Source organism: Canis aureus, chromosome 1 (assembly GCF_053574225.1).
Source record: "Canis aureus isolate CA01 chromosome 1, VMU_Caureus_v.1.0, whole genome shotgun sequence".
In the NCBI taxonomy this organism is placed as follows: Eukaryota; Metazoa; Chordata; class Mammalia; order Carnivora; family Canidae; genus Canis; species Canis aureus.
The window spans coordinates 97946913-97963266 of record NC_135611.1 but is presented as its reverse complement, the minus strand read 5'-3'; the positions used below and the strand labels follow the sequence as shown (position 1 = coordinate 97963266).

The following is a 16354-nucleotide window of genomic DNA, read 5'->3' as shown; positions in this document are numbered from 1 at the left end:
GACACCTTCACAGTGTGGCCTGCGAGCTCCCGGCAGATGCCCACTGAGGGCTATGTCGGTGGTGGCCACATAGCAGAGCCTCGTGGTTGGAGACAACATCTCCGTGCCCATGGACCTACCCTCTGGGCTCCATGGGGTGGGGGGAGGTGGAGTGGGGGAGCTGGTCTAGACTTCACGGCCTCCTCCAGAGGGAAATGCCTAACATGGTCAGAACAACCATGTGCCCTGCGCTTCCTCGCGCACCATGGCTCTGGGCTTCATGTGAGGGGGGTGGGGGAAGAAGGAAGTTGGAAGGAGGGAGGGAAAGGGAAGGAGAGAAGGAGGAGGAGGGAGGGAGAAGGAGGGGGCAGGGAGAAGGAGGGAGAGGGAGGAGGGGAAGGAAGGAGGGGAGAAGGGGAAGTGGGGAGGGATGGAGAGGGAGGCAGGACAGAAGAAGGGAGGGAAGGGGGAGGGAAGGGGCAGGGTTGGGGGGAGCTTTGGGAACCACACAGCCTCACTTCCTCTGCCCCCCCCAGAGGCAGTCACCAAGATGTGCGCAGCTTCCAGGACAATAGGGACCAGGGAGGAGGACTAGACTCCACCTCTCTTTGACAAGTCCTGGTAGAGCACACATGACTTAGAAGGCCCCACCGTAGCCTCTTCTAAGTCCCTGCTCAGGAGCAGAAGCACGTTCCCACTGAGGTGCAAACATCCCAGCATGTCTCCAGACCTCCTGCCCCTCCGGCCTCAACCTCCCTTGGAGCTGGAGCAGTGGGGTCTGGGTGCGCAGGAAATACCACCGTGGCTACTCCGGAGAAACACAGTCTGCCCCCAGGACGTGGGCTTCCCACCGCCATCAGGAAGCACACGGGAGGTAGTGCGCTGCTTCCCCCCTGAGACGCAGGGGGAGTGTCCCTGTACCTGACATGCCCACCCTGGGGTCACCAGATGCTCAGTGTTTTCGTTTTCACAGAAAAACATGACCTGTGCCCTGGCCTCTGAAAGCAGAGCCTCTGGGACATGGAGACCAGGGAGGGAAGGGCCCACCGTGTGAGGACGGGGTGCCCGCACCACTCATGGACCCCGGGGTCGGGAGCACACGGCTCTCTGCTTTCCTGTGGGATGGTCACTGCAAGGTCGAAATCAGGGAGAAGCCGTGATCTTAGAACCAGGGGGCTGTGCAGCCTCGAAAATCTGAAGAACGGCGTTGGCTGTGAAGGGGGGGGTCTCTGTCTGAGCCACACAGGCCTGTGCTCTAGAAGCCACGGACGCCGGGGCTGCACCCGCAAGAGCTGCACGGGCAGTGGAAGGTACCAGGCGCCTTTTAAAAATGTATTACTTTGGGGTAACTGGGGGGCTCAGGGGTTGAGTGTCTGCCTTTGGCTCAGGGCATGACCTCAGGGTTCTGGGATCGAGTCCTGCATTGGGCTGCCTGCAGGGAGCCTGCTTCTCTCTCTGCCTGTGTCTCTGCCTCTCTCTCCGTGTCTCTCATGAATAAATAAATAAAATCTTAAAAAAAAAATTGTATGACTTTGAAAATCATGTGCCAAAGTTTCTGTGGACAGTGCTGGAAAGGGAAAATATTTACATTCTCGGGCAGCCCAGTGGCTCAGCGGTTTAGCGCCGCCTTCAGCCCAGGGTGTGATCCTGGAGACCCGGGATTGCATCCCACGTCGGGCTCCCTGCATGGAGCCTGCTTCTCCCTCTGTCTGTGTCTCTGCCTCTCTGTCTCTCTCTCTCTCTCTCATGAATAAATAAATAAAATCTTAAAAAAAAAAAGAATTTACCATTCTCTGTACTCAGCCTGAGTCCCCGTGACCCAGCATCCTGTTCTGCATTTATTTTTCTAAAGTGAGACCTCAGCGCGTGTGGGAACTCCAGCAGAGCTGAGCTATCGCAGGCTGTGTGGTGGCTGCTGCACCGGGATGTCAAAGGGGGAGGCACGGGCTTCCCAGGTGAGGGAAGGGGCTCATCCTGGGACCAGAGCCCCCATCCCTCTGCCTGCCGTGGGTGGTGCAAGGTAACGACACAGGTGCTTGCAGGCCTGGGGGCCAGGCTCGAGATTCTGGGACTCTGCAGAGACCTGGGGCATCAAGAACATGGGGCGGGTGCTAGTGCTGCAGACCCACTGCCCGCCCTCCTGCCAGTGCACCCGCGGCCCGGGGGAAGCAGGCTCTCTGTGGACTTGCCTGGGTCTGCGAGTCTGGGCAAGGCCCCCTCGCGTTCCCAGCACCCACGCCTCCGGTCTCGAATGGCTGGTAAAAGGTCGATGTTCGAAAGGCCCTCCGGATCCTGAAACATAAACACTGCATAATAAGAATGTTGGAAAAAAATAAAAAGATGGTTTCCATCATTTTCCCAGCTGTCTGAGTTAATGGGCTGCTGCTCTGAGAACTGGGGAGATTAGCCTTAAGAGGAGATGCAGATGGCCAAGTGTGACCCCCGGGGGACCCAGCCCCAGGCCTGTCACACAGCTGTTTCCTGGTCCCCTCCCCCCTTCAGTAAACACTCGGTGAGCTGCCCGCCTGGAAGTAGCGCTGGACAGTCCCAAACTGGGTCCCAAACCTTTGATGTCCAGGGAGGATGAGCGAGCCAGGCGCGGACTTCAGTAAACTCAGAAACCGGGCGCGGAACCCATGTGACCCCCGGGGCTCGGGAGGGCAGCCTGGGCTGTGCGGGGCGGGCGACGGGCCGCGTGGGAAGACCCAGTGCAGCCTCCAGCCCACCCTGGCCTCAGCCAGGTCCTGTCTGTCTACGAGAGTAGGTGGCTTACTGGGGCGTTCTCGCTGTCTGTAACCACAGGCCTGGGCTTCCCTGCACACTGTGGAAATGTTCCCCCACAGGGACTGAAAACCCGGCACGAGGAGGGGGTTCAGAAGCGCCTGGGAGCAAGGACGCCACAAGGGCGCGGAGGGCCTGCGCTCGAGATTATGACCCAGCTGAGTGGGCGCCTGGCTCTGCAGGTGTGATCTGGGACGAAACAGCTCATCTCCAGGCCGTGCTGGGGAGAAGCAGGAGGCCAGGCCGGGACCGGAGGGCTCGCTGCCCGTGAGTCTGAGTGCCGGTGGGCGTCTCTAGCACGTTGGGGGTCATACCCCCTAGGAGAGCTGTCTGGAGGGTTGCAGGGGGCACGCGGGGCACCCAGTGGGCAAGTGCCACTCAGTGAGCACCCAGTCAATGAGGCCTCTTCCGGCAGTGTGAGTCTGATGTGACAGCACAAACATGCAGGGGGCTGAACACCGTTTCCGGCTCCCCATCTTGCCTTCTTGCTGCACAGATAATCTCAGCATTTTCTCTTTCCTGAAGCTGCTATAAAAGATCGACGAGCCATCCCAGGTCTGGAGAACATAGCGCCACTGCCGGAGCCCAGAGGAATGGAAGTCTTTTTCTGCTTTCCTGAGGCAGGCCCTGGAGAGCTCCTGTAGCAAGAGGCCTAGCATCCGAGTGAGCGCTGGCAGACGCGGGCACAGCTCCCACAGGCCACGAAGCAGAGCCTTCAGAGGCCTGAGGGCCTTCCAGTGGGAAAGACCCTCCCTACCTGCTGATTCTGTGATTCCAACACCTTTCACTTGGCAGAAAACGAGGTGGAAAGATTTAATTGGCACCTTGAAAGACAGTGCTAAGGCCCTTCCTGAATGCTCACACTGCCTTTCACCTGTACCCCCACTGCTCCCTCCAAGCTTGGGAGTCAGCGTGAAGGGCCCTGAAGGCAGCCCCATCTGCCCCGTCCTTTGCCGTGGTTGAGTGGGCCTGGAAGCCAGGAAGGTGCTCTGGTTTCAAGAAATAGGGGGGTTGTATTAGTAGAAGGTGAAGGAGGAGGGTATTGCCCCAGTCTTCCTTGCACAGTCTGTGGTCTTACCTCGTCGTCCCCTCTACCTGAGTGTGATGCCAATGGGGACCTGGGCGTCTCAGCAATGCAGTCCACCTGCCCAGATCGGCCAATGGGAGATGGGACAGTAGGACCCTCTGAGGGGCAGCCCTGCGGTCGGTAGAAAGGATAAACCAGATTCACATGGGAAACTGTATCTACACCAACCTAACACTGGTTCAACCCTTAATTCTGCCAAAATAACTCCAACGAATGAATGAAGAGGAGACTAGGTGCTCCTAAAGATACAGGCTTCCAGTTATGAAGTGAATAAGTCCCAGGACGAAAGGCATAGCACAGGGGACAGAGGTACTGCAATCAGGCTGTACAGTGACATGGCAGCCACACTTGTGCTGAGTAGTGTGTAGACTTGGCGAATCGCTGTGTTGTATGCCTCAAGCTCGTGTAGAATTGTGTGCCAACTACACCAATAAAAAATGTTAAATAATATTTCACCTAACCCGATATATCCAAAATAGCATTTGAACATATTATAATATAAAAATTATTAATGAGATATTTACCCTATTACTGTTTTAGAAATCTGGCATATAAATAATTTACTTAGAGCACATGTCAGTCCCTGTGCCACATTTTCAGTGTTTAAGGGGGAAATGTGGGTCTGCCAAAACAATAAAGTCATACTTAATGGAAAAAAACCCAAACTCCAAACTAGGTGCTACTGCCCTCTACCCCAAGCTTCTTGTCTTTGACTAGTAATCAAACACCAAAAGAAGCCTAATTCAACAATTTATAGTCATTTTTAGAACAGATGCAATTCCATTTCAATGAAACTCATGGGATGTAAGTTTTTTTGGAAGACTTCTAATTTTGAAATGATTTTGGCTTCACAGGATGTCATAAAAATGGTAGAGAAATGAATGCCCCACGTACCCTTCACCCTATTCCCCTCAAGGGTTATACCTCATGAAACTATAGTTTGTTATGAAGCCAGAAAGCAGACATTAGCGCAGCGCACATGAGGAGTGCCACGTCATTTTATCACCTGGGTGGACAGATCCCCAAAATCACAGTATGTCCCATCACCGTGGTGTTCTTGCTTTCACACCGTCCCTGCCCTGGCCGCCTGGTATCCTAACACCTGACACCCCTTGTCTGCTCTTCGTCTCCACAGTTTTGCCATTTCGAAGTGTTTTATAAATGGAGTGATCTTTGGCTCAGCATGTTGCCCTGAGATCTGTCCACACCAAGTATCGACAGTTCACTTCTTTTCACTGCCGAGTCCTACTCCATGAAATGAACCACCACTGTTAGAACATCACTTCTTGAGGTGGTTTCCAGTTTGGGGTTATCACACATAAAGCTGCTATGAACATTCGTACAGAGGTTCCTGTGTGCCGATTTCTATTTCCCTGGGATTGATACCCACAAGTGAGGTTGCAGGTTGTACAGTAAGTGTATGTTTAGGTTTTGAAGAAACAGCAAGACTTGTTTCCTGGGTGGCTGCACCATGCACACTCACAGCAGCAATGGATGTGAGACCTAGTTCCTCCTCAACCTTACCAGGACTTGGCATCGTAACTGTATCAGCTGTTCGAATATGAGGTAGAAAGACAGATAACACATAACATAATCTGGTATCTAATATATATGTACTTGGAATATTATGTATGTAAACTCATGTGGTTGTTGGCCATCTGTGACTCCCTCCATGAAGTACCTGTTCATGTCTTTTGCCCATTTTCCAATGGGTTGGCTTTGTTTTTATTCTTGAGTTTTAAGAGCTGTGTAGATGTTCTGTGTGCAAGTCCTGGACCATCCATCCCCATACGTGGCTTATCTTTCAACCCTCTTCACCTTGGCTTTCTGAGACCAAGTCTTTAGAGTGGCTGAGGTCCCAATAGACTGATTTTATTCTATGATGGGTCCTTGTTTTGGTGCCATCAGGTAGTGTATTCATCATCCTGGGCCCTGAAGATTTTCTCCTGAAAGTTTTATAGCTTGTTCTTTTACATTTAAACCTATTACCCATTTTGGGTTAATTTTGTACAAAGTGTGAGATTTAGCCTGACCTTCATTTGCCTTGTGCATGTCCAATTGTGCTCACACTGTTAAAAGACTAAGATATGAGACTAAAGAATTGTTTTAATTTGTCATTTTATTTGTGAATACATAAGTGCAATTACATTTCTTTGAGGTAGGTTTTGACAGTGAAACTCCTCATCAGGAACACTTTGGACCTGAAATACGTACAGAGGGTCTCGTGTCCATGCCTCCTCAAGGGCAGAGGTCTTACCATGGAGCCTTAGTTTAGTGGGTGGGTCAGTTTCCTGTGGGGGCAACATGTTTGCAGGATGGCTATGTGCCACTGGTTGATGGCAAAATGAAAGCTTTTCCTGTGCTCAATCCTGCCAGCACTCAACCAGCTTCTCCAGTTAACACAGGACCCACAACCTGCTTTCCTGGCATGTGGAGCAGGTGCACACAGGGCCATGTGGATGCCATTGGGGGCTCTGGGCCTTGTCCCCAGAGAGTAAGAATCTGTTTTAGTAAATACATAGATTGGGCGACTAGATGGTGAGTAGTTAAATCTAGTAAAATTTGTCAGTATGAATCTCGTCTTAGCACATGGCTTACGTTTATAAGGCAGCAACTTTCACTGCATTCTTTAGAAGGAGATTTAACTTAAATTCAGTTTTTTTCTTTCACCACCAAAACAGGAATGATTTTCTGTTCCTGTTCTGGGCGTGCACTTGGCATTTGGGCTTGGTCTTGATAGAAAGTAATGAGAGCGAGTGTTTTTGTTCTATTGTCCTGTCAGGCTCTCTGGGCGCTTCCCTGTGAAGGTGAGGTCCTGTTCACTTGTCAGCCATGCCAGGGGTACATGTTGATCTGATTACTCCATCTGGTTAGTCTTCATATTTCTGCTGTTTAGGGGGGTGAGCATCAAGACACAGCTCCAGTGGCAGCAAGACCATCCCCGTGGCTGTGGTCACCCCCAGATCCAGCGTCCCCACATCTGGCCTCCACTTTAGGCCATAGTGGGACACACGGGGAAGGAAGATGTGCAGCGCTGGACCTGTCCTGGAGCCCAGGCTGGGATATAAGATCCTCAGATAGGGTCCTGATAGGATCAGGAGGACATTGGCTGCTTTTCAGCGAATTGCTCAGATCTACTGTCTGCATGACTCCATCACAGGGACACTGGAACCATGTTCGATAAGTGGTCTGAACCCTCACCCTATTCTACCCACCACCGTGGTGCCAGCCACAGCTGTTGAATGACCCATGTGCCTACTATTTGTCTCGATTCTGGAACACAAGGACCCTACAAATGGCCTTTTCCATCTTATCCTCTCTACTTATCCCCTACTAAGGCACTAAGAAACCAGAGGAGCTTCCATGGGTAATTCTTGACTTTTTAAATACCAAAATGAGTGGCATAAATGAATATGGCAAGACTTCTGAGATGGGAGACATGGTCTTGGTGTGATCTGGGCAGAAAAACCTTCGAAGATCATGGGCACCTAACTGGGGCCTTGAAGGGAGCATGTGAATTAAGTGGCTAGTCTCCCTTTCCCTTGTCACACTCACTAGCCTCTAGAAGCCCCTTCACAGAACCCTGGACTGATTGAATGTGCAAGCCAGCACTCAAGGGTTAAACAGCAGAAAGCCTGCTTGTAGACAATGAGATCCAGATTTAGGCCGAAATTTGAGTTGATGCATCCCAGGCCCCACTCCCTGGGAAAATAAAGAGAAAAAGGTGAATCTCATCTGGTGGTGCTAGAGAAAGTCCCCTCGGAGAGAGACCATCACACAGGAAAGGGCTGGGAGCTGGGCAAGGAAGTCATTACCATGATATTTCAAGCTCACAGCTCCAAATCCAGAGCAGATGGAGAGTGTTAGGTTGCATTTCTGAGCCGGATTATAAATCAGCTCAAGGTAGCCTTGGCATTTCCTGAAAACCACTGCAGCCTCACTGGGGGACGTTCAACATTCCACTGCAGAGAGCTGCAGCAGATCCTGCTGTTTAGGGCAATTATAATTAAAAAGTAAGATTGGCAGAGTGGATTTAAAAAATGGCCCAACTGTGTGCTGTTTATGAATAATTCTCTTTGAGTTCAACAGCATACATAGGTAGGTTGAAAATAAAAGGACAGAAAAAGATATCCCATGAGACTATCAATGAAAAAAAAGGCATGAGAGGCCATATTAATTTCCAATGATGTAGATTCCAGACCAAAGAAAATAACTGAAAACAAAGAAGGACAATTCATAAAGATAAAAAGATCCACCCACCCAGGAAGACATTGCAATTCTAAATGTGAACATAAAAAACAACAAACCCTTAAAATACGTGACACACAAACTGGTAGAGTTGAAGGAGGAATAAATAAATCTACAATATGGTTGGGACCTTTGGCACCCACCTCCCATCACCTGGCAAGAAAATCACATGGACAGAATATGAAAACACAACCTACCACCGGCATCTCATTGGCACAGTGTAACCCTTGACTCCAGAGCAGCAAAACACTTTTTTTTTTTTTCAAATGCCCATGAACATTCACAAAGAGAGACCCTATCATAGACCAAAAACAAATACCAAGGAAAGTAAAAGGTTTAAAGTCATACAGAGATTATTATGTGAGTATAATGGAATCAAGCTTGTAATCAATAACACAGAGACAAAAAAAAAAATCTCTAAACATGTGGAAGGTGCACAGCATGCTTCTGAGAAACCCATGAATTAAATAATGTGGAAGTATCACAGGAAATGAAAAAAATGTAGAACTGAATGATGAGAGAAAATGAAAACACAGCTTATAAAAGAACGTGGGATGTGGCTAACACTGTGTAGAGAGGAAAATTCATAGTACTAAAAAATTCTTACGTTAAAAAAGAGAAATCTCAGTTCATAAATCTAAGTCCATACCTCCAGAAACTGAAAAAGAAGAGCAAAACAAATGGAAAGGAGCAGAAGGAGGGAAATCATCAAGATCAGAGCAGAAATCAGTGAAATGGAAAACTGGCAAACAGAGAAAATTAATAAAATGACAAGTTGGTTCTTCAAAGAAAAAAAATCAATAAAATTGGTAAGCCTGCAGCAGAGGGTCTCAGCAGCACCAGGATGGAAACAAGATGTTGTAAGGACATCCCTCAACCATTAAAGGATTACAAGGGAAATGAGGAAATGGGACAAATAATGTTATGCTCATAAATTTGAATATTTAGAAGAAATAAGCCTTTGAAAAAAACCCTAATGCTGCTAAAATTCAGCCAGGGTGAAATAATCTGAATAGTTCGAGAATCATGAAATAAATTGGATTAATAATTGAAAGTCTCCTGAAAAAGAAGCCTCCAGGCCCTGGTACTTCGACTGGAGAATTCTACTACATACTTGGGCTTTTGGTTCAAAACATTATTTTTATCATAATGATGCAGAAAGGGAATCCCGACTGTTGCAGAGTGTTCTTAGGTACTATTTCTTCTCCTTTTCTTCTTCCTGGAGATGCTGAGGCAAGACCTACAGTGCCATGTTTGCTCAGCCCTGTGGGGTCCCTACTTTCCTGTCTCCAAGGGCCAAACTCCACCTTCAAGCCAGATGCCTACCCTTGCCGCCCACGACGTGACTGTGACTGCTCTCTTTCCCAGCAAGCCCCAGGCCCTGGTGGGTTTTCACTCTGCTCCTCCTCTAGTGTTTGGGACCAGAGCAGAGTCTGACGTGCAGAAGGGCAGGTCCCTGAACAAAAAATGCTGAGCTCCCAGAGACAAATCCCAGGAGGCACAATTGGAGCCCATGAGTGGGATCAGGGGCAGCCAAGAGGCCAGCCAGTGAGTTCACCGGATGGACCGTCATTTCCTGTTCTCAAAATTTCCTTTATGATCTGCAGCCTGGCTGCCATGTGGGGAGGAGCACCGGCCCCAGTGCTGTGGGACTGGCTGGTGCTCCTGGTGGGACCCCAAGACCTCACACAGGAGCCTGTCCTGGCTGGTTCTGATCCTGCACACAGAGAGACACGGCTGGATGTGAGGGTCAGCGGAGGGGTGTGTGTGCGTGTGAGGACACATGTGGGAGAGTGTGTGTGAACATGCATGTGCATCCGTGTTTGAGTGTGTGCAGAAACAGGATGGTCTGTGTGTGAGTGTGTATGTAAGTGGGCCAGTAAGTGTATGTATGTATAGAGAAATATATATGTATCTAAAATGTAAAGACTATTTTTCTTTTTTTAAAGATTTCATTTATTTATTCATGAGAGACACAGAGAGAGGCAGACACAGGTAGAGGGAGAAGCAGACCCCCTGCGGGGAGCCCGATGTGGAACTTGATCCCAGGACCCCAGGATCATGCCATGAGCAAAAGGCAGATGCTCCAGCACTGAGCCATCCAGGTGCCCCTGTAAAGAGTTTTTGAAAACCATAACCAAAGCCCCATTATCACCTGCAGATCCTAACAGAGATCCTCCGTAGCATCGGCAGCAGAGCTCATTCCTCTGGCTGCCTCACAGACCCTACTTTGGCAGCTGAGTCAGTGTCTGAAAGAGGCGGTTCCTGTGCAGGTGCAAGTGTCCCTCACTGTCCCGTGTGTTATTTGCTGTATCAGCTGCTCCCCTGTCCCCCAGAATCTGCTTTTGTTGGGACTTAGCACCCAGAGGCAGTGGTTCAGCAGGTCCCTCTGCCCAAGTGTTTCCTGTGAGCTGGCGCTTGGACCTCAGGCTTCACTGCCTCCAGTTGCAAATGTTTGTTGGGTACAGGCTCGGAGGGGTGTGTCCTCCTGCAAGAGGCTGCTGTGTCTGCCGTGTCCTCGTTTGCTGAGGTCAGCCCCGGAGGGCTGGGGCTCCAGTGGCCCTGTGTTTGTGGGATGCACATCCGCCTTGCCCTGGCCCGGGGGCTCACACAATGGGGCCCTGGCACTGTTGCTTTTATGGGAATCGGTACTGGGAGGAGGGTCCCCATCCCCATGGACAGGCTCAAGGCCTTGGGAAGGGGCTCCCGTGCACCGCTCGGGACTGGATGATGCCGTGGACCCCGGGCCCGCACAGACTGTCCTGACGGCTAGCAGTCGGGTGGCACCTTTGCGTGACTCCTCTTCAAACAAGCGGGGAGCCCCTTACTTCAGCTCTGCTTTATTCCGACGCTGGGTTACAGAGTGCCTTGCAGGCTCCGGGCAGAATCTGGGAGCTCTCCTGGCTGCTGCGAAACCAGCACACCGTGGGCAGAGCCGGCGGCGCTGCCAGATGAGTCTTGGGGCCTCACCTGGAGTGTTTCCTGCAGAAAGAGATGAGAGGAGGGCGGATGGAAACTGCGCGGGCGGGAGAGGGGACGGCCGGGGGCGCGGATGCTGTGATGCACAAGCCCAAGTGGCTGTGGCCTGTTGTCTTGGGTTAATGCCGCCGCCGATGACACAGGGCACACGTGGGTGTCACATGCAGATCGTCTGGCACCACTCACGGCAGCGCCACCCTCCAGGGTCCCGAAGCTGCACCTGTCGTCACACGATGCTGCTGACAAGCTGCCGTAAATGGGCCCCAGGAGCTGTGACAGGCCCCGCTGCTCCCCACGCAGAGGACACGGGGACACCATGGCTGGGGGACCGCGTTGGGGACAGGAGGGGAATCCTGTCTGATTCTCTGCTCCTGGCCCTTGTATTGGGAGTGACCTGACATGTGGCACCCGCCACTGGACTGTCCCTCAGTCACATGCACCTCCAGCCTGGGCAGAGGACCCCGCACAGCACAGGGAGCCACCCGAGCGTGTGCTTGGGCACAGAGTGAGCCAGAGGGTGGGTTGCCTCCACTTCCAGCAGGAGTTTGTGTCTGGCTTGTCTGGATGGTTCTGCCGGTGGGCAGGAACTAAAATTGTCCACATAGGCATGAGCAGGGTGCACCTGGCTGTCCGACCAGAAGGCCGCAGGCTGGCCTCACCTGCAGGAGCCCGTGGCTGGGGAGCCTGTAGGGAGACCACTGGAAGCTCTCCAGATTTTACTAGCTGTGCAGGCAGCACATGCTTCCGAACTTTTCCTTGATGCCTTGTCTCCTAGAAACAGGGAGACTCCAAGACGGACAGGGAGTGCCTGCTGGAGGGCAGTTGGACACCTCATACCGGCCTGCAGACTCACAGCGGTGGGGCCTGCTGGTCCTGCCTGGGCTGCTGGGGTGCAGTCGGGGCACCTGGGGACCTGAGCCCCATCCTCGTGCATAGCAGACACTCAGAAGCAGATATTTTAGAAAATAATCAGCACAGGCCCTAGAGCTACCACCTAGGAACATAAGGGAACAAATCCTGTTTCCAACACGCAACTAAGCAGAAAAACGGTACAAAGCGAGCGTTCAGAAGGAGAGCCGTTACGTTGAGAAACATAGTACGTGATGGGTAAGGGGTTTCCCTGTTGAGAAGTGGGGGGTCCACTGAACAGACTGGTCCTTCGGCATCTGGCACAGGCCGTGTGCCTGGATCCCAGTGGAGAAGAGCAAGCATTGACACCTGATCTCCGTCAGACTAGGACGTGAGCAGGCCGTCAATGCTTGTGATGTTCAGTCCCAGACGCACTCGAGCTGTCCGAGCGGCAGCTGCCTTTACCCTCTTCCCTGGAGCAGTGAATCCTGTACTCGAGGTTGGCGCCTGGCGGGCACTTGCATAGGAAAGCCTGACGTCCGCGGAGTTGCCTTAGTTTTGGGCGGCCTGTGGCAAGGAAGTCCACGCCTGAGCACCCGAGCCTGGAAACGGGGAACCCACAAGGGTAAATCTGCTGCCCGTGCCTGCCTGAGTGGACGGGGCTGTGAACCGACAAGCTGGAGGTGTGGTGTGGGGGCTGCACGTTTGCAAGGTCTCCAGAGGGAGACGAGCTCGGGGATGCTGGGCAGTTTGCAGGGAGAGGGAGAGGGAGCAGGGACTGCTCAAGGGGTGTCTCTCGGGGCCGGAAATGGAAAGCTGAGGGCTTCCAGGTCACAGGCAACGCAAGGTGGGACTTAGAAGAAAATCGGCCTACAGGAGGGCCGCAGACCCTCTCCCACGAACAGGGAGGAGGAGGAGCAGGCAGGGGAGGCGGCGGGAATAGAGACCCAGGTTGACATTCAGGGAGAGGCCCGAGCTCCAGCGACCAGGCTCGGGCCTGAATGGAAGCAAACAAACCAGGATACTATCAAGGTTTGGAGGGAATCGCATCACCACAGGGACCACAGAAAGAGATGTCGATTTGGGGAACATGTTGACTGTTGGGACCCTCAGACATCACTTGGTGCCGTTGCCACAGCAGCCCCGCCACAGCCGGGGTGACACACCTTCTGAGGGCTCCATGGGACGTTGGTGCTCGGAGCCTGGTTACTCTGCCTCGAGGAGGCCCCACATCCTGGAGATGCCTGCCCGGGGGCACCCAGGCCTCCTGGCCCTGGATGAACTAACTCCCAGCACCTGCTCGCAGTCGCTATGGACATGGGTCCTTCAGCAGCACCTGAGTCATCACAGCGACACCACTGAGCCCGGCCATCACTGCAGATCTGTTAGCTGAGTAAATGAGTTTTGTTTGTGAGCTGCTAACCTTTGGGGGTGTTTGTCCCACAGCAGTAGATTCACAAAACTGCCCCACGAGCAAGAGGCTGGCCTTTCTCACCACCGCCTTCCTGGGACGAGGGCTCCTGTCCTGCCAGCACATTTCACCTGTGGCCCATAAGGTGGATGAGGAGGAGCCTCCCAGGTGCTGTGTCATTGAAGACAATGGATCCAGGAGCCCCGCCCCCCACCCCAGATTGCTTAATTAAGAGTAATCCCTGCACAGGCAGGCAGCTTCCCAGGGACTGCCCAGTGGAATCCAACACACCCTTGAACCAATACTACCGTGTGTCCCCTGTTCTTCTTCTGAGCAAGAGTTTACAGTAGGCCCCTGCCCGGCTCCACTGCTGCCACTGGGCCTGTGGGGGGAGGGCCGACTTGACCGTCTATGTTCCCAGAGAGATTTCCCATCTGGTCCTCATGGAGAAGAATGTACATCACCTCTGCATTCCCAGACTCCTGGCGTTAGGTTGGTCATGTGACGAGCTCTGGCCAGCGGGACGCGGCCAGCCCCTTGCCGGCCTGGCTTCTAGAAGGTCCCACAGCATCATCCTCATTTGCACTCTCTGTCCCTGCGGCTGAAAGCAGAGGGTCCTAAGATGCTTGAGTCTCGCAGTAGAAACAGCCCAGATGCACATGAGACATGCAGGGAGCAAAATTAACCTTTTTTTTTTTTTTTTTATGTTAAGCCACTACGTTTTGGGGTTATCTATCACAATATTTAGAATTAATCAGCTGAAGATGATAAGCAAAGACTATGGCTGGGTATGTTAAAGTGGAAAAGACCCAAATGGCCTATAAAAATGAAAAGATGCTCATCACTATGAAAAGCCAAACAGCACTTCAATATCATCCCCCCCTTTCTCCCCCGTCAGATTGGCAAGCAGCTGTCTGCAGGCAGTAGGGAGATAGAAGCTCTTCAGCATCGATGCCGGCAGTGTGTGGACTCAGAGGTCACGGCGGGACACAGAAATGGATGTAAGTGCTGTAAGCGGAGAGATTTCCTGCAGATAGTGAGCTGAGCAGTCAGGGCAAGGGCTGGGAGGGCGGGAGGGAGGGGCTGTGGGAGGGGGCTATGGGTTATGTTCCAGGGAACAGACCCCCACCTGCCGCCCCGGAGCTTGCAGAGCGCCACCCCTGCCAAGGTATGTGGGGGCCCAGATATTGCCATTGGAACCACTCGATTCAGGGGCACCGTCCTCCCTGTGTTGCCAAGGTGGGAGAGCCAAGTGGTGGCCATGACTGACCCCCATGCAGACAGATACCACTCAGTGGGGAGGCAGTGAGGGCTGCAAGAGGCTCGTCCTTTGATTGTGCTCCGCCGGCACGACCTCACACAGGACACACACGCCCACAGAGCCTGGTACACACGGGGCAACGCAGCTAACCGGGTTTTCAGTGTTAAATTTTGGACACGTGGACTGTCTCTCAGCATAAGACCAATACATGTTTTTTTTCCTGTGGTCGTTAATAAGGGGAAATGGTCTGGTGGCCGAGGGGCAGGGTGGGGGGCAGGGTGGGGGGCTGGCATGTCAGTCACAGGAGGGACACTCCCTTACAGACCCTCAGAGGGGTTGATCTCCATGGACATGGCACCTCCTACCAGGGACCCGTTGCACCTGCCACCCAATGAGAAACCCTCCCTGCCCTGAAATCTTGCCTTTTCTCCAATAAAATTCCATTAAGACAACCCCTCTCCACTGCCTCCTCTTCCTCCAGAAAATTACCTTCCTCTCCCTTGTTTGCTGGATGTGCATTGCTTCTCCAGGATGGCTATCCTGTGCCATGTCTGCATAAGCCCATTATTGCTGGTAAAAGGATGGGTGGTTTTATGTTTAAGCTTCACAATCCAATCCATGGAATATTACAGAGCAGTTAAAATAGATGGATCAGATCTACATAAATTAACACAAATAATATATGTATTATATGTATCCCAGTGTCCTGTGATCGAATCCTGCATCAGGTCCCCCACAGGGAGCCTGCTTCTCCTTCTGCCTGTGTCTCTTCCTCTCTCTCTCTATGACTCTCATGAATAAATAAAGAAAATCTTTTTAAAAATATGCATCATTGATACGACACTTCATGTGTCTTTCCATCACGTGCCTGTTCGCTGAATCACAATGTTGTATATGGACTTTATGCAGCCATGGGATTTCCAACCAAACTTCTAATGGTCAAAAGCAGCAGAAACAGATGATTAGCATAGAAAGGGGAATTCAGGAGCTAAATGCTTGTTTATTCATAATCAGGAGAAGAGCCAATTCGCTGGACAAAGCTGGACCAATCAGAAAATAAAATAACCTAATTTCTTGTCTGTACGAGAAACTGATGGTTCAGATTCCTAGTTCACACCACCGTGTCCTTCTGTCTTCGTTTGAATTGGCTTTTTATTTACTAAGAGATAAACTTCAGTTATTGGATTTGAGAGCTAAATATAAAATCCCAAATATGCAAATATTGAAGATGGTTTAGGAGAATATAATTGACAAAAAGTAATCTTTTGAACTTTATTGTTACTTCCGTGGGTAAAGAGAAATCACAGTGTGATACACGTCACAAAATGCATCAAAGAGATAGAAAAGATGACAACCAGGGGTGCCTGGGTGGCTCAGTCGGTTGAGTATCTGACTCTTGATTTCAGCTCAGGTTGTGATCTCAGGGTAGTGGGATCCATCCTTGCATCAGGCTCCGCGCTCACAAGGGAAGTCTGCCTCTCTCTCTCTCTCTCTCTCTCTCTACCTGTCCCCTGCACATGCACTCTTGCACTCTCTCTCTCAAATAAATAAATCTTCAAAAAAAAGTGAAAATTAGGAAATGTATTCAGCGGAATCATATACTCATAGAGAAAACTAAAAACAACTCAGATTGTTTGTCCCTGGGTGGGGGGAGGGAAGATGAAGTGTGATTATTATTTTGTTTTCACACAATCTTGGGTTTTCCAGGGACGCATGTGTAATTTTTGTGATCTGTGCCCATACCTACTAGCCGAGGAGG

At 51.4% G+C, this 16354-nt stretch overlaps 1 long non-coding RNA gene across 1 annotated transcript in view; it reads left to right on the top strand.

The window, feature by feature from the left end:
- LOC144290593 (uncharacterized) overlaps window positions 1-16354 on the top strand; it is a 67836-nt gene that overhangs the window by 34275 nt on the left and 17207 nt on the right. The window contains exon 2 of the long non-coding RNA XR_013358183.1: window positions 14233-14335. This is a non-coding gene — a long non-coding RNA (uncharacterized LOC144290593). The remainder of the gene's footprint in view (window positions 1-14232; window positions 14336-16354) is intronic.